Source organism: Pezoporus flaviventris, unplaced genomic scaffold (assembly GCF_033815535.1).
Source record: "Pezoporus flaviventris isolate CSIRO_AGI_PZ_B2104156 unplaced genomic scaffold, CSIRO_AGI_Pfla_v1 ptg000031l, whole genome shotgun sequence".
NCBI classification, from domain to species: domain Eukaryota; kingdom Metazoa; phylum Chordata; class Aves; order Psittaciformes; family Psittacidae; genus Pezoporus; species Pezoporus flaviventris.
In genome coordinates this window covers 48,011,771-48,037,982 of record NW_026892579.1, presented here as the reverse complement: position 1 = coordinate 48,037,982, position 26,212 = coordinate 48,011,771, and the positions used below count along the sequence as shown (strand labels likewise).

The window sequence follows — 26,212 nt, the reverse complement described above, 5'->3', positions numbered from 1 at the left end:
TCTGTCCTGGGTTCAGCAGTAGCAGTCATTTTTCTCCTTCTTGGTAGCTGGTGCAGTGCTGTGTTTTGACTTTTGGCCTGGAAACAGAGCTGATAGCAATGTTTTGGTTTGGCCAAGGGCTTTGTGAGCCTCATGCTCTGCCAGGGAGGAGGAGAAGCTGTGAGGAAGCAGAGACAGGACACCTGACCCAAACTAGCCAAAGAGCTATTCCATACCACAGCACGTCATGCCCAGGATGTAACTGGGAGTTAGCCGGAAGGACTGGTAGACTGTGGGGTTGGAGGAGGTATAGGTCGGGGCTTGGTTGGGCTGGGGGGGGCGAGTTATTGGTCGGCTAGTGGTGAGGTGATGTATTCTCTTCCTTGTTATTTCCTTTATCATTATTATTATTGGTGGTAGCAGCAGTGATTTGTGTTATACCTTAGTTACTAAACTGTTCTTATCTCAGTTGCATTCTTTTCGATTCTCCTCTCCATCCCTCTGAGAGTAGGGGGAGGGAAAGAAGGGGGGGAGTGAGTGAATGAGTTACCTGACTGGGTTTAAACCACGACAGTCTCCTTATAGTTGGTGGAAAGAAATAAGCACTCTCAAAGGTGTAATTAATCTCATATGAAATCAGACATCTAAAATAGGGCTGCTGAACTGCATCCTATTCCCTGATAAGAAAAGGGTGAGCCTGCACATTTGGTCAGATAATTCCTACTCAGACACACTGGGACCTGGACTAAGATCATAGAATCATGGAATTCTTAGGTTGGTAAAGACCTTTAAGATTGTTTAGTCCAACCATTAATCTAACACTGCCAAGTCCATTACTAAACCATGTCCCTAAGGGCCTCTGTTTAGTACGGTTTTTGAAAACATCCAGGGACGGTGATTCCACTACTTCTCTAAGCAGCTTTTCAGTGAAGAAATTTTTCCTAATATCCAGTTTAAACCTGCCCTGATGCAGCTTTAAGCTGTTGCCTCTTGTCCTATCCCTTGCTACTTGAGGGAAAAGACCAGCCACCTCCTTGCTCCATCCTCTTTTCAGGTAGCTGTAGAGAGCAATAAGGTCCCCCCGAGCCTTCTCTACTATGATGACTGATTTATTTTGTGTATCTGGACATAAAGAAAGCAACATCTCCCAGTTCCTCTGTTGGGCCTGGGCAGAGTGCCATTTCATTCCTAGTTTCTTGTGACATCTTCTTTCTCAGAGAGAAATGCCTCATTCTAAAAAATGGGATTTAACATCCCCTTTCATATGCCTTTGTGTACAAAAACTCAGTTGCAGTGACAACAGCTGTGAATGGGAGGATGCATTCATTTGAATTAATTCATTCCACTGAACCTACAGAAATACGTTAACCCAAGATGGCCCAGCCTTTGCAGTGTTGGGGTGGACCTCTGTGTAGTGGTTTTTGGCAGGTGTGGCAGGGAAGCTATTGCAGTGGTGAAGTGACCACAGGTTGTGGGTGTTCTCCATAGGGGTAGGTGATGGGGAGGCACGGGGCTACATGACCAGTATGCCAATCAGCCTTTACCCTGGAACAGACATTCCTAATTCCTCTCGGGAAGAGCTGATGGGTTGGTTGGAAGTAGTTTAAAGTGTGTTTGGCTTTCTGGAATTGCTTTCACAGACCAATTTATTTTTCCTGGGGTCTCATGTGAGAACAAACTCATTAAATTTTTGATATGATTCCTTGAATGGCTGACTCATGAATTCTAATGTTTCAAATTGTCATGTATATAGCACATCAGATTTTGCTGGCAAACTGGTTTTGGCTTTCCTTTCAGTATTTGTTTAGGATTTTTTTCTAGTTAATTCTGGTGCTTCTTATTTCTTGCTTTCTCTTTTTAATGTTCCCAAAGATGTAATAGACTAGACCTGAAGTTACAGTTACTTGGTCTGCTAGAAAAATAAATAAATTGGCTCAAGTAAATTATGAAAGTAGAATTCATATAATAATAATACTTTTGCTGATTGATATAGTCTTCCATTGCAGAAAACTCAATAAAATATTAATTAGGAAAAAAACCCAAACAGATAAGCAAAATGCAATTAAACCCATATTTTAAAACATCCTGAAGTTGCAGATTTTTTGTCAGTTCCTTTGATGGCATTGAATAGATACTTACTCTGCTCTGGAACTTTAGAAATATCATTCCTGAGCTGCTGATTCTGCTCAGTAGAAGGGATCAAGATCAGATGTGGAAACACAAGGTACACAAGAGTATATCTGCTGCCAAAGTGAATGCCTGTGCATATTCCACAAAAGATACCCGCCTATGTGCTTTTCAGATTTTTGTCAGACACTAGCATGTCTTTCTGATGTATTACTATACATGGAATGATCTTTTCCTGTAATTTCAGCTTTAGAGTGTAAAGAAACCTCCTCATCATTCTACATCATAAACTTCTGTAACAGAAAGGAGAAAAAAAATTTCACCGTTATAAAATCTGATTGACTCTATTGAAACAAAAAAATGAGACAGCAACAAAGCAAGTTCCTCCCACATCCTTCTTTTGCTAGATTTACACATTTCCTGTGAAGCAATTGCTTCATAAAAATCTGGCCAAATGTTTAGGGCTGGTATGAAGGGTCACTCAGAGTGACACTCAGAGTGGCAATGTCCCCTTAGGCTATACTAGGGACCAGGGTAGGGTTCGTCCTCTTTCCATGATGCCATGGAACAGATTATTTTGTTCAGATAAACCCAGTTTAACACTCAGTTAAACACGTTCCTTTCTAGTCCATAGAACAAAATTTCTACTTTCAAACTTCTTACTGGAACCACCCTTGGGATGAGATATCTCCTGAAAGATGTCCAGGCATTGTCAAGGGCAAAATGAGCTGGCAAAGGCCATACCAGGGACAGCATTGACATTTGAGATACCTGGATGGACACTAGACTGTGCTTGAACCTGTGCCCTAACACTGTTGGTTTTTTTTATCCTTCTCCTTTATTTTACTCCTGTAAGGCAAATATTGCCTCATATGGATTAAATGGGAAAATGCTAGGAAACTAAAATAGGGAGCACTGGGACACCTAAGACAAATAATGAAATCCAGAAAAGGGAGATCAGTGTCAAGAATGAGTATGCTTCACGGTATACAGTCAGAAAAATACAGCTGTAATTCAGGAAGAAGACACCTGAATATCAGATCTACCTTTTCTTAACTAAGTTCTCTCATGCTGGGTTGCCATGAAACTTGCTCTTCCTCTACCACCACCCGTTTTGCCTGCACAAAGCTACAGAGAAATTTGCCTGTGGTAGCAGGGTGAGATTGTGCACCTGTTCGGAACACCCTGTCATCTCTGGTTAGAGCCTTCTGCGTATGGTGGGAGCAGAGACGGGAATGATCCCAACTCTCCCATTTCTTGGGCAAATATGTTAACTGGCAGGTAATTCTAAACTCCTGCTACAATAGCTGCAAAATACCCGCCCAGCCACAGCACTAACAAAAAAAAATTTTTTTCTAAATGCTTTAGGTAACTGATCAAGTTATGAATTTATGAAGTTTTCTCATTGTTTTCCTGAATGTAGGAACCTAAGCAATGTAATTAATATAGTTTAAGTTCTTTCAACATCATCATTTAATTGCTGATGAATCCATGTACACTAAACCCTAAAAATTACGTGTTCAGTTAGATTTTTACTTTATTTTTCAGATCCGTCTCAGACTATTCTTCATAGAACCCACAGTTTATTTGGCTGCATTTCAAAAGAATTTGTTTGTAGTTGTAGAATTGCAAGCTGACTTTTTAGGTTGGCTTACCAAGTGGTGTTATCAAGTTCTTTGTCTCAATCCATAGTGATGTAAAGGATTTAAACCCACTCAACTTGCTGTCTTTTCATAACAGTATGGAAGTTTTAAGCTGGATGTAGCTGAAGAACACTTTTCTGTCTTCCCACCTGCTGCCATTATGGCAACAGATGAGATTGCCTTGTCTTTGAAAACATTTGCACTTTACCCTTATTAAAGATAATGGGAATTTTGGCAACATGCCAGTGGAAGGTATCTGTCAGACTTGAATGCAAACAGCATGCAAGTCTTCCATGTAGGTGGGATCAGGATATAGTCATTGTATTTTCAAATATATGTTACGAAATATTTAGATGGAAATAGTTAAGTGCTACAAGATTAAGTGTGACTTTTGGAGGTATTGTTTATCATTTGTCTCTTCTACGAAGAATAAGGCTGAGGTCTTCTGAAAAATGATTGCATGCTAAAAATAATCATCCTTGTGCATAAACAAAAATTACATGGAAAATCACAAATCTAATGGTTCCAGTTTGGAGCATTTTGATTTTTTTAAATGCATTTTAGCTTTAAATTGATCACATTTTATGGGTTGTGGGTTTGTGGTTTTTTTTGTTTTTTTTTTTATGTTTTCAAAGATAGAAAAATATTGTTACATGGAAACTGAACAGCCTTTTTGAGCCATAAGCCTTCAGCACGGCCTAATTTTTCTACAAGAGCTAACAAGTTAGCTAAGTGCATTTGTTATTTCACATTTGGAGCAGGAGGAAGAGTGCAGAGAAAATATGATTCCAGTTCTGGATATATCTTTGGTGAGTTGAAGATTTTTTTTGGAGTCTGGTTTGGGTCTATCTTGGTGCCCTGGAAATTGAAAGAGCTGAGGCAGAGTTTGTATGTGCTGACTTTAGAAGCTTTGTGAGGAGCTCAGGACAGGGCTCAGGGACTATATCACAGATCTACTGTACTGCGTGTTATATACATAGTCAATTGTATGCAAACTGCTACCCCATTGAACATAAATGATGAAGAGGAAGGAAAAAAAAAAAGACCTGCTTTGAGTATACTTACATATTTCTGATTTTCCAGCTTTCATGAAATCCTTCTCAAGTCTGTGAAAGTCCTGACTGAAGCAATCTCAGCACTCTCTCAGTGTGAGGCAGTGTGAAGGTGGATCAAGTTCTGCAAGACTGGAAAAGAGCAAACATGAGACTTAATTTTTTTTTAAAAAAAGGCAAAAGAGTATGTTGTGGAACGATGGTTCTTTTTGTGGGAACATACTAGATAAAAAAATCACGCAGTCTTTTTGTAGGGGACACCAGATGAGTAAGTAGTAAATGAGTAGGCAGCAAATGCAGTGAGTTAACTCATTTGTCAGGATTAAATTGTACCATATCAATCCAAAATCTTTTTATGCGAAGTAACATGCCTTAAGGGTATAGACATCATATAGCTAGGCTTTGTTCAGACTTCCTACATTGTCTCACATTACACGAGCAAATCGGGATTATTGTAAAACAGGGACAAAAGTGTCTGGGGATGTTACATACAGAGCAGTTGCTGGCTCTTCACTGTCAAACTGCTAAGATGAATTAGGAGGGCTCCATGAGGATCTATCCTAGGTTTAGTATGTTCAATGTTTTCACTATAATCCAAAACTAGGTTGTTAGAATATGCTTATTAAGTCTGCAAATGAAATGAATCTGAAAGAGGCGGCAAACAGATTGAAAGATAAGAATTAATTCAAAATGATCACAACAATTTAGAGAAATTGTCTTGAAAACAGCATAGAATTTAATTAGAACAAATGCATGGTTCTGCACTTAGGCAAGGATAAACAGCTGAGAAAATACAATGAGAAAAGTTGAGATAAGGTAGGTAATACAGTCTTGCAAAGAAGTATTTGGAGGTTACAGTGGGTCATGAACTGAATGTGGGTTGAGAGTATTATGCTGTTTATATTACCTTTGTGTGGCAAGGTTTCAGTAGCAGGGAGACCACAGGGGTGGCTTTTGTGAGAGGCTGCTAGCAGCTTTCCCCATGTCCAATGGAGTCAATCTCAACTGACTCCAAGACAGATCTACTGCTGGTCAAGGACAAACCCATCAGTGATGTTGGTAACATGTCTGTGACAACGTATTTAAGGGGGGGGGGGGTGGAAGGGCTGTGAGGAATCCTCCTCTGAGGAGGAAAGAGCAGCAAAAACGTGTGATGAACTGACCACAACCCACATTCCTCATTCCCCTTTAGTACTGCTATGGAGGAGGTAGAAAAAGTGAGAAGTGATGTTAAGATCGGGAAGAAAGGGGATGAAAGAGGAACGCTTTTAAGATTTTATGCTATTTTTCATTGCCCTACTCTGATTTGACTGGCAATAAATGAAACTAATTTCCCTAAGTCAAGTCCATTTTGCGTGTCATGGCAACTGCTGAGTGACCCTGTCCTTACCTCAACCCACAAGCCTTCTGTTACATTTTCTGTCCCCTGTCCAGCTGAGGAGGGGAGTAACAGAGCAGTTTTGGCAGACACCTGATGTCCATCCAGGGTCAACCCATCACACTGTTTCACAGAGGTCAAACACTGCACTGGGATTTATAAACAGCAGCATAGCCCATAAAATTTGTAATTTAATTCTTCATCACAACATTGTTATGGGTTTGAGATATGAACCAGCTGGAGGGAGTACAGAGGAAGGTTAATGAGGAAAGTCTGGGGATCTACAAAGGATGGCATTTTTGGTCACTGTAGAAGACATAAGATAGAGAGGAGAGGTTATAACAGCACCCGATTATGTAGAACAGCTGCGAAGAGAATGTTTTTCTATGGCCATGAATGTTAAGGGAAGAAATAATAGCTCAAGGTGCAGAAAGAGATATTTACTTTAAGTGTTAGGAATGGTTTTGTAATAGTAGGAATTGGTAGGCATTAGGGTTGCCTAAGAATGTTACACAATGCTTATCGTTAGAGATATTGAAGAACAGGTTAAGGAAACAGTGATAAGGTAGTTTGGGAATATGGCAACTATATTATTTCGTTGCTACAGCAAAAAGAATGAATTAGATGATTCCTTCAAGTCCCTTCTAACCCTTTTATGTTTGTAAAGTTTTGTGGTCTTTCTAGGCCCAGTACAGGGAAAGAAGGTATAATGGGGAGCTGGACATAAGCCAGCGTGTGCCCAATCAGCCAAGAAGGCCAACGGCATTCTACCCTGTGTCAGCAACAGTGTGGCCAGCAGAGCCAGGGCGGTGATCATCCCCCTGTACTCAGCACTGGTGAGGCAGCACGTTGAATCCTGTGTTCAGTTCTGGACCCCTCACTACAAAAAAGACATTGAGGTGCTAGAGGGGAGCCAGAGAAGGGCAACAAAGCTGATAAAGGGTCTGGAGCACAAGTGTGATGAGGAATGGCTGAGGGAACTGGGATTGTTTGGTCTGGAGAAAAGAAGGCTTGGGGGGACCTTATTGCTGTCTATAGTTACCTGAATGGAGGTTGTAAGTGAGATCGGGATCGGTCTCTTATCCCAAGTAACAAGTGATAGGACAAGAGGAAGTGGCCTCAAGTTGCACCAGGGAAGGTTTACATTGGATATTAAGAAAAATGTCTTCACTGAAATCATTGTCAAGCCCTGGAACAGGCCGCCCAGTGAAGCGGTTGAGTCACCATCCCTGGAGGTATTTAGAAAACATGTAGATGTGGCACGAAATTACATGGTTTAATGGACTTGGCAATGCTAGATTAACGGGTAGGCTCAATGATCTTAAAGATCTTTTCCAACCTAAATGTTTCTATTATTCTGTATTTGTTGTTGGTCAACAGTTAATGAAGCAAAACATTTATTCAGACACCTATACAAATGTTCTGACTCTCCCAAAGGTTGAATGACTGTTTGTTCTACTGAAATTACTGTGAACTTCAAACACTCGGGACTTCCGTAGATTAGTTTCTTCTCCTGAAACATTTAATGGTCTTTAAAAGGAAAATTTATTTTTATTAAAGCCGTTGCTTATGTTCAAATCAGAGCTGATATTTTAAAAAGTCAATGTACAATGAAATGCCAGAAAAATATTTATTAGGCTTCTTTTCATTTGCGATCATGTTGCCCTTCCTTTTTTTGTAAAAACAGGAAGATATTAACCTCACCTGTGACTGCAGTCAATGTAAGAACTCCTGTTCCCAAGTGATCTTCAAAGCAAAAGTATTAGGAATAAACATGAGGGCTGTGCTATATCATAAAAAGTCATGAATCTTCCTTTAGGACCGATTTTAAGACAAACAAGCAAACTGCAAACAAAGACCATGACAGTCTTTCCTCCTGAGGTTTATACAGTGTATTGGTGGATCTTTCTTTTGATGCTGCAATAGTAAATAACAGATTTTGCTGTATGCTTAGAATAGTTCAAAGCTTCCTGATGCTTTCAATTTTATTAAAACATTCTGCAGTCAGGTTTGTTCAATATGTTTTTTTGAATTTCATTGGCAATAGCACTCACCATCAGTGCTTTGAAATGTTTTGTTTTGTTTTAACATTTGGTTACTTCACCATAGCAGTACCATTAAGACATCCAAATAAACTGTTAGAGAAAACACTATCCCTGCCAGGTGTTGTTATTGTTCTAAAATAAATACTGTAGGTCCAGTGCAGGAGCACTGGTAGCCAGAAGGATCCTCCAAAGGTGAGTGGTTCCAGCTGGATAATAAACTCTGTTCCAAATCAGTCCCTATTTAGAACTGTAAAGAAGGTGGTGAAAAGGGCTTATTTATCTTTGATGGTGTGTATGAGGGCCAGATATAGCTGAGTTCTTTGTAGATAGTAATATACAAATTGCTGCCCAGCTGCATTCTTTACAAATAAGTGTAATCTGCAGCTACGATCTGGCATTATTTCCCCTAGTAGATTGTGGATTACAGTGAACGTAGATGTCTTTACTGTGTGGAGCCACAAGGAGCTCCCAGCATTGCCTGGGGAATGAGTGAAAAGATAAGAGGCTCCATGATAGGACTTAGGCTAAAGAAGGTCTCAGGTTTCTCAGAAATCTTCTGCCCTTTCCTTCGCTGTTGATGTCATAGCTTTCTCTGTAATGGAAGAGATCATCTAACATAATTCTTAAGTCTTTCCATATCTAGCCTTGGCTCCCATATGTTTGTTTGCAAGAATGAATTCTCAGAACTGTTTTACCTACTACACTTTTTTTGTTATTAATACTAAGTCACAGACCCCTTTACAAGCTCTTATGCTTTACATGGAATAGCTTTACTTTTCTAGCTGTGGCCAAAAGCTTAAAAGTATGTGTAGTGTGTTTATTAGGGCAGGTATAAAACACAAAGATTTGATGTGGGTTTGAACTAGCAGTTTGTAATTTTGGGAAATTATTTTAAGGAGGAGCTAGAGTTCCCAGAGTTATAATCTATTATTTTGATTTGGACCCATTCCCTAAATTTTCTTCCTACTTATATACTATCACAAGAAGACAGAATATCTAAAATAAATGGCAAGTTCAGGCAACAAAATATCACAGGAAAATTAGTCTGCTCTTCCCTTCTTCCAAACTCCTTTTTTATTAGATGTTGTATGTCTCTGAAGGTTTTCAAAGGCTTCTATAATCAGAAGAGCTATTAAGATTCCACTTAAACTGTGGTGATGCCCAGGCTGCCCTTCTGCCATGTCTATCATACATAAGTATCTCAGTCCAGATGTGTTACTACTGGTATACTATCATGATTCTTCAACCTGCTTATTGTTCCCCATACCTCAGGAATAAGTCTGTATTTGTTGAAATGTAAAGGTGATTATTTCAAAATGGGTAATAGAAGGGAAGGGCCAAGCAACCCAACATTTGAGTGTGGAAATCCTGGAATTTTAAAAGGGTTGGGCAATTTATCAGATAACAAGGTTATCTAGAATACAAGCTTATACTACCAATATTTCTTGAAGTAAAATAAGAACTCATACTGAAGGATTTAAGGATAACTCTTAACTCCAAAAGATTAGGATGAGATCTTTATGGAAAGGGATTATTTTTATCTTTTCTTAAAGCTTTCTCTGAAGCATCTTGTGATGGTCATAAATAAAGACAAGACATTGTAATAGATCAAAGTGGGATGAAGTGACTGTTACTGAATGATGCAGTCCTTCCTATCACTATGGCTGATCGTGGACAGAGGAAGTTGAGGGGAGCTGTTTGGGGAGCTGAGTTGAGGGGAGCTGTTTGTACTTCTACTGTCCCATCCAGTGTACAATTTTGCTGCAAGCTATTTCCACACTGAGCAACAAAATGTTTTGTATTTCTTTCTCTCTCTCTCTGACCACTGCATCTAGATGCTTTCTTCTTCTATCTGAAAGCACCCTAAACTATCGGTATTTAATATGAGGATGACAAGTAGGCACTGCTCAACAAGTGCAGAAGAAAACTGATTCAGAGTAAAATAGAATTTTTCAGACAATGTCTTTTATGTTTAGCAGGGTGGAGATACGTGAGCACTGATGATTGCCACTGGCAGTCATGTAAGATCACGGAAGACATAGAGCTGTTGCCCTCACTGGTGCTGAGAAGAAAGTACTGGGAAAAGAGCTAGGTCTTTTGGGACATCCATGGGCAAAGAAACAAGAAGTTTTTCATCCCCAAACTCTTAGCTATCTTGTGAATTTTTTGAAAATTCACAGCTTTAAGGAGACTAAAGGAGAGGCACCTACAGACTCACATGGGTGAAACCACTAACCTCTGTGGGTGAAGACTAGCAAGGCAAGCCCCGGTTTTGTGTAAGCCCTTGCCCCACACTTCACTTCTTTGTATATATCAGTGCCAGGTTATCAGCAAAAGCATTGTTCTATCCTCTTCACGAACTGTTTATCATCAAAGGCGTGAGCTGTGCATGCGTTTTCCAGCCCTTCCCCCAAAGCTACTTGTCATTAAATGTGACAGGCCTCTGAAGAAGTATTGTTACTTGTAAATAAAATATGGTTGCTAAGAAACACTATGATTAACATGCTGACAATACAACCTTCTTTGATTGTTTGGGCACCAATTGTCTGCGTCTGTAATCAGTGAGGAAATAATTTTTTGGAGGAGATTTGTCAGGCTGCAGAAAACTAGAGGGTTTTTTTGAATTAAATTAGAATCTAGTGTTTCCATGCAAAGAAAAGGTCTCCAAGCCATATCTCTTCTTTTTGTTTGTTTGTTTGTTTGTTTGTTTTTCCATTGGCACATCATAATTTTTATGTTTCTGTTTATGTTAATTTTTCAGCAAGGAAAATAAGGTTAACATTAATAATGTATCTGCCAAAATATTCAAATAAATGAAGCCGGAAGCTCAGGATTATTAATTTTTTTATGTTTAAATTCTATATATTAACTTTCCTTTTGCTGTTTCTAGTCTCATTTTTAATTTCTCCTACTCTCAAATTCTTTCCGTTATTAGGGACCTTTGAAATGAACCTTTCTCGTCTACATATAGAAACCACCTGTGCCATCGTTCCAGTACAGAGCAAGGGATTTGAGTCTCCTTTTCTATTAGGGGGAGACAGAAAAATAGTGAAATTTCTTCATTTTTCAGTAGACTGTCTCTGGTGCTAATGGCTCAGGTTTGGTGAAAGGAAATGATCAGACAGGAACCATACTTCTCAGGTAGAAAATCACCCTTCTCACCTCCTATAACTGAATGTGTAACTGCACTTGCATATGTTGTAACAGATGGTGTTTCACTGAAGAATGGCTGAAAATGGCACCTTCCTACCCAATGTCTCTGCCTGCTGTGTGTATTTAGAGTCATGTCTGCTTACTAGAGTGTTTAAAAAGAAGTTGCATTGCCTATTAGTTTTGCAGAGCCAACTGAGAGATGACATGCAGAATATCTTTTCTGCTACTGCAAATGGTATTCCAACCACAAGGCACCTGTGCTAGCACATGGAAAACAATGGTTCTGTGCAGGCATCTGTGTAGGCACAGTGTGCAAACAGTGGAGATGCCTGCTGGAGTCCAGTTCAGCCAGGTTGTCTTCTGTGGTGGTGATGGATACAAAAATAAAATCTCTTCTGAGACCTGACAGTCAATATTCATTTCCACAATTTCAGAAGAATGAACTAACTATATTTTTATATCTCCTTGGAGATGGACTAAACTATGGGTGTTACAATGCAACATCTATGTTTTCCCTGTTCTTGGGTATGAAAGGCAGATTATTATGCTACAAGTGAGAGAAGGACACTTTGGCATAGTTATACTTGTAAAAAACAAAGGAAACTTAAACACATACACATTTACCTAATGACTGGAGAGCAGTATGACTTTCAGGAGAAACTGAGTGCCTTAGAACATACACTGAAGAGTAAAGAAAATGATTGACCTGCAGTCTATCAAGATGTACAAAGAAAGGTAACACTTTTGCTGTTAAACACACAGATGCAAATTCAAACTTCCCCTTCCACCCAGGGCAAACAGATTATACCTGAACAGTGTAGCATTACTTAAATAAATGTTTCTGGATCCCATTGGACAGCTAGCTGAAACCCTTAGGTATGGCTTTTGAGTACAGTCATTGTCTATGTGCACATATGGAACACAAGAGGTTCCACTTGAACTTGAGAAGAAACTTCTTCTCAGTGAGGGTGACGGAACACTGGAACAGGCTGCCCAGGGAGGTTGTGGAGTCTCCTTCCCTGGAGACATTCAAAACCCGCCTGGACACATTCCTGTGTAATATTATCTAGGTGTTCCTGCTCCAGCAGGGGGATTGGACTAGATGATCTTTTGAGGTCCCTTCCAATCTCTAGCATACTGTGATACTGTGATATCTTACCCATGTAATGATTATGCTGAGTAACGTAGGTAATTCTGGTTATCTTATGGCACATAAATATTGAGGTTAGAGAAGATGGTATTTATGGTGTGACCAATTTCAAGGCCAGACTGGTGGCCTATGGCTATCTTATCTAAAGCCTTCCTTACACTGGAGGTGTAATTTCTCTGAAAAGCTGAATTATACCATCTATTTCAAACAGCTATCTAAACCCACCTTAACAAAACAGACTAATGATAAATTGCCACCTCACCTCATGAAATTTCATTTTCTGTGTTGTATCTTATTTCAAGGTCAAATTTTCTAACTCCAGCTTCTAGTCATTATGTCTAATTATGTCTTTGCCAGCAGGTTTGAAAGCAATCCTACTGGATTCGGTTTCTGTGTGGAATACCTATATGCATGAGTCAGTCAGCTTTCAACCTTCTCTGATAAATTAGTTGAGCTCTAAGCCCCACAGCTTTAGATTTGTTTTCCAGTCTTTAGCCTGTGTTGGTTTTGTTTGTTTGTTTGTTTGTCTTTAATTTCTTCTGATTTCCATGTTCTTCTGGAAGAACTGACTCCAGACTAGGTGTCTTATTGTAGCAGGAGTTTTATTAAAGCAAAGTGGAACAGCAGTAGCATTTCCTTACTTCTGTTTTATAATCACTTCTTATGTAGCCAAGGATCATATTAGCCATTTAGCCAAAGCACTACTTTGAGAGCTTATTTTGAGGTGATTATCTACACTGACTCTCAAGTCCTTTTCTGAGCTACTACTTTCCAAGAGTCTCACTTTCTGTACCTATAATTTGCATTCCTGGTCCCCAGACATTATGTTCTGCATTTAGTCATCCTTAAACTTATTTTGTTGGAATTTAACTGTTTTCGCAGACTTTTCAGATATTTCTGCAGCAGAGCCTCATCTTTGCTATTTACTATCCTGCTATGCTTTGTACATATGCTCTTTCATATACGGAGCAATGACTATTTGGGGGAACCTTGTAGAAGCAGCTGTGCTCACTGGTTTCCTAATTACTGGTTTCCGAATGCTTTGGTATTTGTTATTGTATCTAATGTACACTCTGTTAATTCTGCTCAATTCAAGTTTGTTTTTAAACCAAAGTGTTTTGTGGCATTAAGTCAAATGATTTGTTAAAAATGAAGACTGCCGTGTCAGCATGGACACCTTTATCAATATGACCTGTGACCCTGTCAAAAAAAAAAAAAAAAAGGTTTGTTTGACAAGATTTATTTTCTACAAAACTGTGTTTACTGGCATTAATTGTATGCTTAGCCACTCTTTGTTGATAGAATCCTGATCTAACTGTTCCATTTTTTTTTCTGGAATACAAATAGATGTAATTTTTCTGATGGTTCCTAGGTTATATTTTTCACCCTTAATAAACATAGGAATTACTTTGGCAGCTTTCCAAGTCATTTCAATATCCCAGATTTCTAAGATCTGTTTAAAATTAAAAAGTGATTAAAACCATTTTTAACCCCTTCAAAATAATGTTTGGCTCTAAGATGTGAGTTAATCTGAAAGTTTCTATTTTTAGCAGATATTATCTCATGCAATCCTTTTGATAGAGATGGAGTTTAGATGGAAAAGGTGTATAAAAAAACCTTCTTTGTTTCAGATATCAAATGCATTAATAGAAAATATTTCTCTTTTCTATATCACTGTTTAGAATTATTCCATCTACATCTCCTGAAGCAAGACTTACAGCTGACCTAAGATGACCCTTCTTCCTAATACATATGAACATTAATTCCAATTTCCCGAAACCCTACCTATACCTAATAATAAATTGATTCAACTAATTTAACTAATTTAAATCAGAAGTGACCTATATTTTAAATTGTACACCATTCGTTTTCCATTTACCCAAGTTACATATGATTTATCATTAATTCAAATCTAATTATAAAACATAGGCCTTCTTGTAGTAAGAAAGAAACTTTTTTGACCTGAGAAATAATTTTACAGAACCATGAGTGGGGTTCATCTCTACTTCTTTTAGATTTCTTGGAATTAGACAACTAAATTTCAGCTAACCACTCTGACATATTTTGCAGAGAGAAATAAGCAACTTCTAGGGTATGATTCAATTGATTTATCTTAGACATTTATTTTAGGATGGTATGAACTGTCCACTGGTACTGTTTATTTTTCCCCTGAGGCACCCCGGGGAGGTACTGCTACGGAGTTTTAGACATCTGTGTTATGGTGTTAAATTTCCACCTTTATGTTTTTAGTAACAAACTGAGCCACTTGTCCAGCAAATAGTGCTTAAAGTCACCCATCACAAAGCAGGCTTTCTTTCTACATCCTTATGAGAGGAGTTTAGGGAGGCTGGGTGCAAATGCATGCCCATCAGTAATTTTTCTTTGTTAATCCATAATCATAGAATCATAGAATGGTTTAAGTTAGAGGGGACATTAGAGATCATCCAGTTCCAAACCCCCTGCTATGGGCAGGAACACCTTCCACTAGAACAATGATTGACAATGACCTCCATCTCTTCCTTAGCTGTCACTGAGCCTTCCAAAACTGGCACGGAAACAGATTTTTTACTATGAAATATTGGTCCTTTATAAGCATAGCTCTATGAGACCAGCTGGAATACATCAGCATTTTTATCATGTTTGCCCTCTTACAACCTCTTTGTATGGTCCTCCTGGTTTAAGCAGAGCAGCAAATGATGCTGAGAAGAACCCGTAGAGCTGTAGATCCTTCCAACCTGTTATTTTCAGATCTGTGAGTTTCCAGTCATGGAACTATCTTATATGCAATGGTATAAAAATTGCAGTCTTGCTTTTTTTGTTCCCCTATCATTCCTCCCTGCCTCTCTGTCAGATTTGTACAAGCAATGACCAGCTAGAAAGCATTTATAGATCCTAGTGCTATGCCAGCTGGCCAGACTTTTTCCTTTGGCAATGATGCTCTAAGGTACCTACTGCTTGCTATCTTTCTGCACATGGGTCTCAGTAGATGCATCCATGAAAATTTTGCAGGAGGACAAGCATGGGCTCTGCTTGTGCTTGGAGGTAGCTGGATGCAGTGATGCAGCAGTGCAGCATGGTTGAGGTGGGATGTGTTCAAGCTGGAAAGGCCTGCAGGGAAGCAGGGTAAATTGTCTCAGGCTCGGCTGGGTGACAAACATGCATACTGGCTCCCAGATTGAAGCTGGCTCTGGAGGTGGGTAGAATGAGATGGCTTCTGCAAGGAAAATGCTGTGTAGACATACCCCACGTCTGGCTAATGAAGGAAACAATGAATTTTTGATATTTGATTCTCTCATAGATCCTGGTAATTTGCTGTTTTTTCTGTTCAAAAGGAGCACAAATTGCTGCCACCCATATTTGGGAAACGGCAATACACCTTTGGCCAAGTCTAGAATTTAGTTACTGAATTTTTGGATTATTTGTTTTCATATTCTTTTCATTTTTTTTTAATTCAGCTTTTCTATGATAAATCACTTTAAGAACAAAAAGTATGTAAGTTTCAGTAAATGCAGCAATAGACATGACTATGGGAAAGGGGGAAGAACGCATGTATCTAACAAGGGTTTAATTTTGAAGTTAACCCAGAATACTGCCACCTCTATACTAGTTACGTCTAGCATAACTAGACAACCTGATCTAGTTGAAGATGTTCCTGCTCATTGCAGGGTGGGGGGTTGAACTGGATGACCTTTGAAGGTCCCTTCCAACTGAAACAATTCTGTGATTCCATGATTCTACACAGCTTCAGTGGTGATAGTTCACAGACTGCAATGCTTATCTCCCAGTGCACTTCTAACTTCCCTGGGTTTTCTTTCCTGTGTTGTCTCTGCAGCCAGCCCTCCTGCAAGGCTTTGTTCTTTTACATGTATTATCAGTTCTTTTTCCTGAAGATTTGTTCCCTTGGAAAATACGTTTCTGCTCCTTTGCCATTTTCTACATCATGATGGCTCCCTGATCTCTGTTTTTCTTTTTCACTTTATTTTGCCTATGGTTTGCCCTTAGATAAACTCTGGAAGGAGTATCAGGCTTCTGGTTCATTAGTGAATCCAGCTGTAACTTCTAGCAATGAACATATTCATTCCCAAATAAGCTGGGTTTCATTAGTCAGATAATAATCAGTATTCAGATCTGACATCCAAGACAAACGTAAGTGTTCAATGTGTTGTCTTTCCTGAAAAACAACAGAATGCTTTTCTCTGCCTCTGCATTTCTTTGATGCTGACCTGTAGTATGTCTTAAAAACACATTCATCACACATGTCAGATTTAGTTTTCTTTTTTTATTTGGGGGTTCCCAACTGTCCTGGTTTCAGCTGGAACAGGGTTAGTTTTCTTCCTAGTAGCTGGTGTAGTCCTGTGTCTTGGCTTTAGCCTGAGAATAATGCTGATAACATGCTGATGTTTTAGTTCCTTCTCAGTAGTGCTTACTTTTCACAAGAACTTTGCACAAGAAGCTGTGAGGAAGCAGAAATAGTACACCTGACCCAAGCTAACCAAAGGGGTATTCTGTACCACAGCACATCATGCCTGCTATATAAACTAGGGGGAGTCACCTTGAAAGGAGAGATTGCTGCTCTGGCTGGACTACCTGTCAGTGGGTGGTGAGCAATTGTACTGTGCATCACTTGCGTTTTCTGACTTTAGAATCATAGAATAGTTAGGGTTGGAAAGGACCTTAAGATCATCTATTTCCAACTCCCATGCCATGGGCAGGGGCACCTCACACTAAACCCTGTCACCCAAGGCTCTGTCCAGCCTTGAACACTGCCAGGGATGAAGCATTCACAACCTCCCTGGGCAACCTGTTCCAGTGCCTCACCACCCTTACAGTAAAGAACTTCTTCCTTATATCCAATCTAAACTTCCTCTGTTTAAGTTTTAACCTGTTACCCCTTGTCCTATCACTACAGTCCCTAATGAAGAGTCCCTCCCCAGCATTCTTATAGGCCCCCTTCAGATACTGGAAGGCTGCTATGAGGTCTCCATGCAGCCTTCTCTTCTCCAGGCTGAACAGCCCCAAGTTTCTCAGCCTAACTTCATATTGGAGGTGCTCCACAGTAGGTGCTCCAAATAGTAGGAAAGCAGCACCTATTAAACAGAGTTATTAGAAAAATTTGTTGTTCCTTACTATTATTATCAGTATGGTTTTTATTGTTTTTTTTTCTATTATCACTGCATTTTACTTTAGTTTGTTTATTAAACTGTTCTTATCTCAACCCTCAGGTTTTACATGATTCCAATTGTCCTCTTCTCATCCCATCCAGGGGAAGGGGAGGGTGAGCAAGCGCCTGTGTGGTACTCAGCAGCTGAGTTTAAACTACAACACTAGACATCCAAAGACCATTCCTGCCTGAAACAGTCTTCCCAAGTATAGTTCCTTAATTACAGGGCAGAAATTAAGGTCTTCTGCTCAATGTGCAGGAGGACATATACTGTTAGGAATGTAAGGAAATTTTATAACTGGAAAATATTATCAAAAGTCCAATGTGTTTCATTCCAATTCTTTGCTTCTGATTCTTCAGAGAGACTGCAATATCCAATGCCGTCTGCAGTTACATATTGCCACAGAAGTCCTGTCTTATGCATTCAACATTACTCTCTAATTTTTAGTAGGCTAGAAGATTTTCCTTTTCTTCAGTCAGAAAGCTGAAACCATAATTCTTCCAAATCCAGTAACTAATCCCTCGAAACGTGTTCTCACAATTGAAAGTTGACTCTAGGCAACATTCAGAATAAACACAGTAGAATTCCGCCTCTGCCCCCTCCACACACATACTGGAGGGATTTGTTTTCCGCAAATCACAAGCTACCAAATATCAAATGATTATTTGCTAAATAATGAAAGGAAAGATTAAGACATTTCTTAAGCTCTGGTGAGTCTAGGAGCACAGTCCCTAATTAAATAACGCAGTGTTGGTTTCATAATGCTTAATTCACTTTGTGAATCTGTCCCCAGTGATGGCACTATTGTTGAAGGTCTCTCTGAATACTTATTTGTACTATGCCTCTCCATTGAAGTAGAAATAGAAGCTTCCTGAAAATGGAGTTGTGTGTGTCTAGTAGAAGACTGAAGACCCACTGAAAAGAGTGACTTGGATTTTGGGGCTTATTTCAAGCTGGGATGCTCCCATCATACAGGTGAGGGTGTGAGAGCTCAGAAAGAGCATGTTTTTGCTTTGTTATAGACTGTGACTAAATGGCATGATTTACTCTAAGACTAAGAGAAAATGTTAATGATGTGAGCCCTCTGAGGGAAAGGAGTCCTTACATCATTGTAGTACTTGGCACTAAAAACAAAATTTTACTGCTCTCCCATGTCTCTGTCATTGGGGCTGCATCTAAGGATGCTGTCACACCTGTAGTCCTCAGGGACCCAGCCCACTTATAGACACATTGGATAACTATTACCATGTGGTATGAGCTTTCCTACTCTGACTGAATGCTCTGCAGGGATAAGAATTTGAGTTCTGTGGGGACTAATCATGTCTCATTTTCCTTTTTCTTGCCATTTTAGCAGGGAGGAAATGAAATTTCTGCCCATGGTTGCTGTACTTGTCTCCATAGGCAGATGTTTACACAGTAGTTCTTAAGTTGTTCTCTAGTCACGCTTTGATGCTGTGGCTCTGGTATAGTCTGAACCATTCCTTACACCACAATGTCACAAGATAGGCAACTTAGGTCAGATGAGGACTAAGAAATACACACAGTGAATATTAATCCTTCTGGTTGAGAAGTCTGCTTAATGTCTTTGACACTGGATTTCCTTGTCCTGCCTATTATTGCTTCTACCACTGGAGGTCAATGCCATGCACTCCTTTGGATATCTTACTACCTAATAGGGTTTGCGTTCACCTACACAGAATCATCTCTTCTTTTGCTGCAAGTACACCTACAATGTGACTAGCACCATTCTGTAAATAATTAGTGAACATAATGATATAAATCCCAGTGGTAATTTCATCCTGTTTGGGATGCAACTACAGTCTGCACTTCAATAACACCTTTGACATAATCAAACATCCCAGAGCCCTTTACAAAGCCATAAATTACTCACCTGTAAAGTAATGACTTCAGGGAATTACAGTAGGCAATGATTCCATTGATCGGTGCTGGTACAAAATGAGGGAGAAGAAGCACAGCAGAGGCCACTCCAGGACACTTTTTCTTTGGAAATTTCCGTAGTATCTTTAATTTCTGCATGTATCTCTTCCCTTCCTCACAGATGAGACCACTTTGCTCTGACACTCAAGGACACTTTCTTCTGTGCTGGTCTGTCAATGGGTAGAAAGTGATGGGATCTTAGGCAAGATGCAAATGTATGGTTTTATAGCCTGTGGGGAAAACTGCTCTTTAGCCAGTAATGCAAATAAACAGGTAAGTCACTTCCTTAAATTTGCATGTGCCAATTCCAAAAGCAGAGTTTTTTCTTTTGTTTTTAGACACAAAATAGCAGAAATTGCTTTGGATTCCCCATATGCTATGCTGCATGCAGAATCAGGAATGCCTCACCTCCTGTTCTAAAGCACCCTCTCTATGATTCAGACTTGTCTTTTCATTATCAGGTTTCATTATCAAGTTGGAAGGAATTTTCTCCTTTATCAATTCTATCTAAAATGGACCCCAATTCTAAAAGCTTTAAATTAACTAGTCCATATATCCATAAGCACTTACTGAAATTACAGGGACTATTTTGGCAGGCAACTCCTTATGTAAGAAAGGATTGCTACATCAAGAATTCTATTATTTATACGATAGTAATGAAAAATAAGGATTAAATCACTTTTGTAAATAAAAATACCTCTGTGGTTAGGAAATGTTTTGTATTACATGAAAAATCTCAGTGGTTTTGCTTTTTTTTTTAAACCTGAATGAAGACGATGGGATCAAGCCTTATATTTGTAACATAAATACATATTTCTTAGCACCACCTGGAGCTCTTCTTGGTTTTGTAATGTTCTGGGACTACGTTTATTATAGTCCTATTCTGGATTCCCAGACTATTATTGTACTTGTCGTTGTGGTGCCAGCTCGATACCAGTGGGACTACCTTATAGATGCCATTGAGTGTGGATCTGAAAAATTTTGACTCTGAGATAACAAATATTTTGGCAAGATTGGAAAGTTACAGTAGCAAATATTTTTTGGCTCTCAAAGGTATACTGCAGTTTTATAACTTGTGCCTTAGTTTCAAACTTTTTCAAACTCTTAATTGCTTATCTTGGGTATTGGACATGATGTTGGACTGAAAGTCATGGGGACCTCTCATAGAGAAAGACAGCAATGTTTGGTCCCAAAGGCTTAATTTTGAAATCCAGTGGAATTGTCCTTGCCCTTTGGATATGACTATTGAAAGAGAGATTCATGCTGAATTTAGCAGGTATCTTTTGGTGAGATAGGGCTTCTTTGGAATTACACATGAATAGAATAATTTAAATTCTCATACTTTAAAATATAGCTTTAGTTGGATTATCTTTTGTGGTCTGATACAATGAGTGCTGAAGCCTGCAGAATGATTTCTACTGAAATCTGTGAGCTGTGTAGCGGGTATGTACCAGATTTTAGAGGATAAGATAAACCTTTCAGGAGCTACCTCTGAGTTGTGTACAGTGTCTCAAAGTAGTCACAAGAAGAGACAACTAAACTTCTATGAGGGGCAGGATGTCTACAGTGTTCTCCTTGAGACATCCTCAGCATTACACTTTGAAACAAATCTGGTCTTGGGAAAAAGCAAATTAACAAAATGAAACAGTCTACCTTCTCATCAACTGTGTTTTTCTTCCTAATTTCCAGACTTTTTATTACCTTATCACAGTATACTCTGTCAGATACATAAAAAATATTGACAAGAGAGGATATGGAATTCCATGGAAGTTCAAGGAGTTTTGCTGGTTTTGCTATCTATGAGTTAGTCCCAGCACTTTGAAATTTACTGATTCAGCAGCGTTGTCAATTTTTTTTAATACTGATAACTTTAATTTTCTCTGCAGTCTAGCACCAACTGAAGGGACCAAAATGTAACAGGGTGAATACTGACTGATAAGCGTAATGAGTCCCTGTCTCTTGAAATCATCCCAATGAAAGCTTTAAGTTCTAGCTCCTGAAATGTGTAATTTTCTTTGAAAGCTGCTTGGTTACATATTGGCTCTGCTTTTGCATTCTGTGAGGAACCATGGTGTCACATTTATTAGCATCTCTCTAATTGTCCTGAGTTAGTATGCATTTGTTATCCTCCATGAGGAGATCTAGCTAATTAGAATAATACCAAAGACAATTAAATACCAAAGAGTGATTATTGCTATGTTTCATATTTAAATAAAGGAGCTCAACAGCTTTTTATACTTCAGTGAAAGTGATTTAAAAATTATTAAGTCAAATGAAATAAGATTGATATAAATATTTTTAACTGATGGGAAAAGAGATAGCTATTGAAAACAGAAAATAGTTTGCCTTTGGTACATGGGAAAACAGATTTAAGTTGCTGTGTAGTATAACAGTTACAATTTTGCAAGATGAAAAATGATTGTTTCACTATTGTCTTGTCTACTTCTGTTTTTTTCCACCTGTTCTATCCAACTCTATGTTTAGAAAGTAGTCTCTCTGGGGCAGGGAATTATTTTATTTATTGAATATGTGGCAGGCATCCAGCACAGAAGGGCTCCTATTCCTAGCCCTAAGGCTATGCATTAACGTAATGCAAGTGATAAATATAGGCCATATCAATCAGCAGTACTGTAAAAATATGGTTTATTGTAAACCTCCATTTTTACTATGCTTGTAAGGTGCAGGAGGACAATTAAATGCAAAAATATGACCTGGAGAACGACTGTTTAGGAAAAACACTACAGGAAAAATAATTGAATAGTGACAATCTGCTGTGAAAATGCTGTATTGTAAAAATGAATGCATATCTATCTCTATTTCTAAACTTGAGGTAACACTTTCACCATGTACCTAAACTAGTTGTGAGACAGGCAGGTGCCATGTTCATCTGAACAAGCACTTCTGAACATGTGTGGGCCAAAATAATTAATTACTCAGGGGCCTGCCAAACCAGTAAGGGATTGTTCTGGTGAATTTCATCACCTATGGGTTAGAAAGTTCAGGAAATGAGTTATACTTGGTAGGTGTCATGCTCTTGGAGGAGTTTTAGATAACTTAGGCCTCATTCTTGGAGTATTGACCATAGCTAACCATTGTGTCCTAAAAAAAGAACACTGAAAAGAAAACTAGGGAGCAAACAAATCAACACAAGCACCTAACATTCTCTTGTAAAAAGGAGCAGTATAACACTTCGAGCATAAATAGTGAAACAATGGTTGGGAGTAGGGAGGGGAACTTGACCTGGAAAGGTTTATATTGGAAAACTATGTGCAGCAGACATGTTTCAGGTTTTAAGATAATTTTGAAAAGCTAAAACAATATAGAATAAAACCAGAAAAATGAGGTGAAAAAGCAGCTGGTCTAGTTTTTGAAGTGGCCTGTATTGTCCAAATCCAGAAATGCAAAGAGAATGCTTGATATTACAGGCCAAAAGGTTCTAGAAAAATAAATAAAAAATAATTTTGGCAAGTCTGGGTTTTCTGGAGCTCTGATCCATTGAATGTTTTCACATATGTTGCTGAAGCATAAAATTTGATTAAACAAATAGCATTCGTAGTGCAGGGATAACTAGGTAATTTTAATGTAAAGTCAGGATATTTGATCAAAAGGTATTTATTTTGGCCTTGAAAGCTGTGATTCTGATAAACCTTTCAGATTCCACTGAAAGAAACTGGGTTTGAAGCCACAAACTACGGATACAAGGTTTTGTATCCTACTAAACTTCGCCTTGGCTAATCAACTCTTCTCACTCTAATATTTTAAAAAGTGAATTGATGACATTCTGATATTTTTCAAGCTAAAGGTATTATTTTATTTTTTTTTCCAGTGGACACATGGTGCATTAAATGCTCAGGAGGAACAAAATGCTATTATGAATGTTTTCATTCCTCCATGCGTGCTAATTAGAACAGATAAACCTTTTGCTACAGCATTTACAATATTTGTGGGGATAATGTATCTGGGAGATAAGAAGGGACAGTATTTCACTGTCGTGGTTTAAACCCACAGGTGTCCTGTCTGCTTCCTCCTGGCTTCCCTTCCTCCCTGGCAGAGCATGAAGCTCACAAAGTCCTTGGCCAAACCAAAACATCCTTGTTATCAGCTCTGTTCCCCAGCTGAAAGGCAAAACACAGCACTGCACCAGCTACCAAGAAGGAGAAACATGACTGCTACTGCTGAACCCAGGACATTCACAATAATCTAAATGTGAAATATTTTCCATAAGGCATCTATGGGGAATGATTCAGTTATCAGATGCTGAGGCAGCAATGTATTTATGAAGCATTATCGTAAAAACACACAGCAATGGCAGACTGCAAATCACAGAAAGTCACCTAAGTACTGTTATAACTCTTGGTGGGAATCTATTAGTACATTATGGCTCTGAACTGTGACACTACCTGGAGCTGCACAACCAACACCTGGTAGGTCATTACAAAACTTGTCTGGAAATTTTAAGCTAGGAGTAAGAAGAAGGAATTGGAATGAAGTCTCAGAAATTATGATTGCCTTTCATAGTTTTGTCATCTGTGATCAATCTCTATAGTTATAGGATCTTTTTTATTGTAAGGATTAAAAAAGAAGGGGGAGAAATTAAAAAAAAAATGAGAGCTGATGAAGCTTTATAAAACTTAACTTATTCTGTACTGTTTTCTCTTCAAATCTGCTTAACTTCCTGGGATTGCTGTAGTATCTTTTAATTTAGTCTGACTGTGCAGAGATTATATTTTAGTCTGACAGTTTAACTCTTGCATAAAATGAGAGATTTTTCCTTTGGGCATTCAACTCTAAACAAATGAGGCTAGTTGAGCAGGTGTTAGAAAAATGTGATGGAAGTTGCTTTGCAGTATTTTGCTTTTCTCTATGAAAATAGTAAATGCATATATCCTGAATTAGATCCATTACATTTAACTGATAATTTCTATTTCAAAACAGAGCTCCTCCCCTTTTTGAAATCCAAGGTTGTTCTACTAATAAAATGAGTAAGAAAAATATGAACAATAACAAGGGAATAGTAGAAATGTGAATTAGAAATACAGTGGGAAAAATAACAATAAATGATAACATGGAAGATTCTCCTTACATAGTTTTGAATTGATGACCTGTGGTAATGACAAGCATTTTAAAGTGAAAACAAACAAATCCTAAACAACCACAAAATTGTTATACTTTTGAATCACTGAGTACCATTTTTGTCCCACAGTCAAGTATGTGGAGGAGGTTGGTATTTGCTGATTTCAAGTTTCTGGTTCTGTTGTCTTCTAACTGTAAACATGCTTTTACTGTTCCAGTATATAGTCATTCTATGATTCTATGATCTTCAAATACTCAAGAGTAGTGGAACTGGATTCCTGATTCCTTTCCTCCTCGACAACCTGCAATAATACCCACTACTGTAAATTAATGTGTTTAAATATGGTAGTGGTGTCAAGAAATAATTACATTTCTTTCAGACTGTCTTTTTCAGTAAGCATGATGGAAAAATATGTATCCTAAAATAACTTTTGGAGTCAATACAAGGAAGCGGTAGCAGTTTTTAAAGTTCGGGAGAGGTGCTAGGTGGTGACAAGGTAACAAGACTGGATGACACACTGAAGGATTTTAAGGAAAATGCTGTCAAAATAGATGTAATACCTCATTAAATTAATCAACCCCACCTGGGGAGTTTGATGGCAGAAAGTATAATCTCCTTTAAAAAATGTTAGAAATTTTAGATTTCAGATTTGCTTCAGTATGAAGAAAAGATCTGAATTATAAATGAAGGTCTCTTGTTTATAGAACATCTTGATTGGTGTCAAATGGTAAAGCTGAAAAAAACAGCTGCCATAAAATAAAATCACACTTCTCTAACTTCAGAGTATTTGAACTGAATTGTAGGTAGAAGAAGGCAGTTATTGTAACTAATTTGGAATTTCAACAAGCCTTTTATGAAACCCTTGAAGGAGGCTTTCAAGGAAATTAAGTAGCTGTAATACATTAGAAGTGAATTGCACTTACATACCAGAAACCGCTAAAGAGACAGAAAACAAGGGGCAAATCATCCCATCTTAGATGAGATGGCTCACCTTGTGGAAGTGCTTCATGGTGTCTGGCTTTCTCAAGGTAGCTTTGGTGACTAGTTTGGACTACATATTCTACTTTTAGACAGCAAAAACATTTAATGAGGTAAACTTCATCCTTACTATTCATCATAGAGGTACCTGATGAAAAGCACCATGTTCTGCATTTGATTTATCAGATATTAATGAGCTGGAGAAGAGATAAACTGTGTAAGATGATAACGAATGTGATGCAATTGTTTCTGCGGAGACGACTGAAGAATTAAATGTTCAGAAGTGTTTGTTAAGGTATAACAAATGTAAATTAAATTTCAATTCCAATTGAAACAAAAGAATAATTTGAAGAAATTGTGGGTTAATCATCACCTCTACTTTCTCCCTCTCCACTTCTCTACACCTCCTACTTCAAAGCCAGATACTTTTTTACTCCTTCTTTTCCTGCTCAACATATCATTGTTGCCTTGCACCTCTTCTGGTCACTAAAGCTAAGTTACTCCAGAGAGCAGTGGGGCAAGCCTAGGGAGAG

The 26,212-nt window shown here is 38.5% G+C and overlaps 1 long non-coding RNA gene across 2 annotated transcripts in view; it reads right to left on the bottom strand.

Annotated features, from left to right (window-relative positions):
* Window positions 1-16,786: 16,786 nt before the first annotated feature.
* Window positions 16,787-26,212, bottom strand: part of LOC133273048 (uncharacterized) — a 54,154-nt gene continuing 44,728 nt past the window's right edge. For both annotated transcript variants that reach the window (XR_009744636.1, XR_009744641.1), the window contains exons 3-4: window positions 19,581-19,797; window positions 16,787-17,005 (exon numbers count right to left, since the gene is read on the bottom strand). This is a non-coding gene — a long non-coding RNA (uncharacterized LOC133273048). The remainder of the gene's footprint in view (window positions 17,006-19,580; window positions 19,798-26,212) is intronic.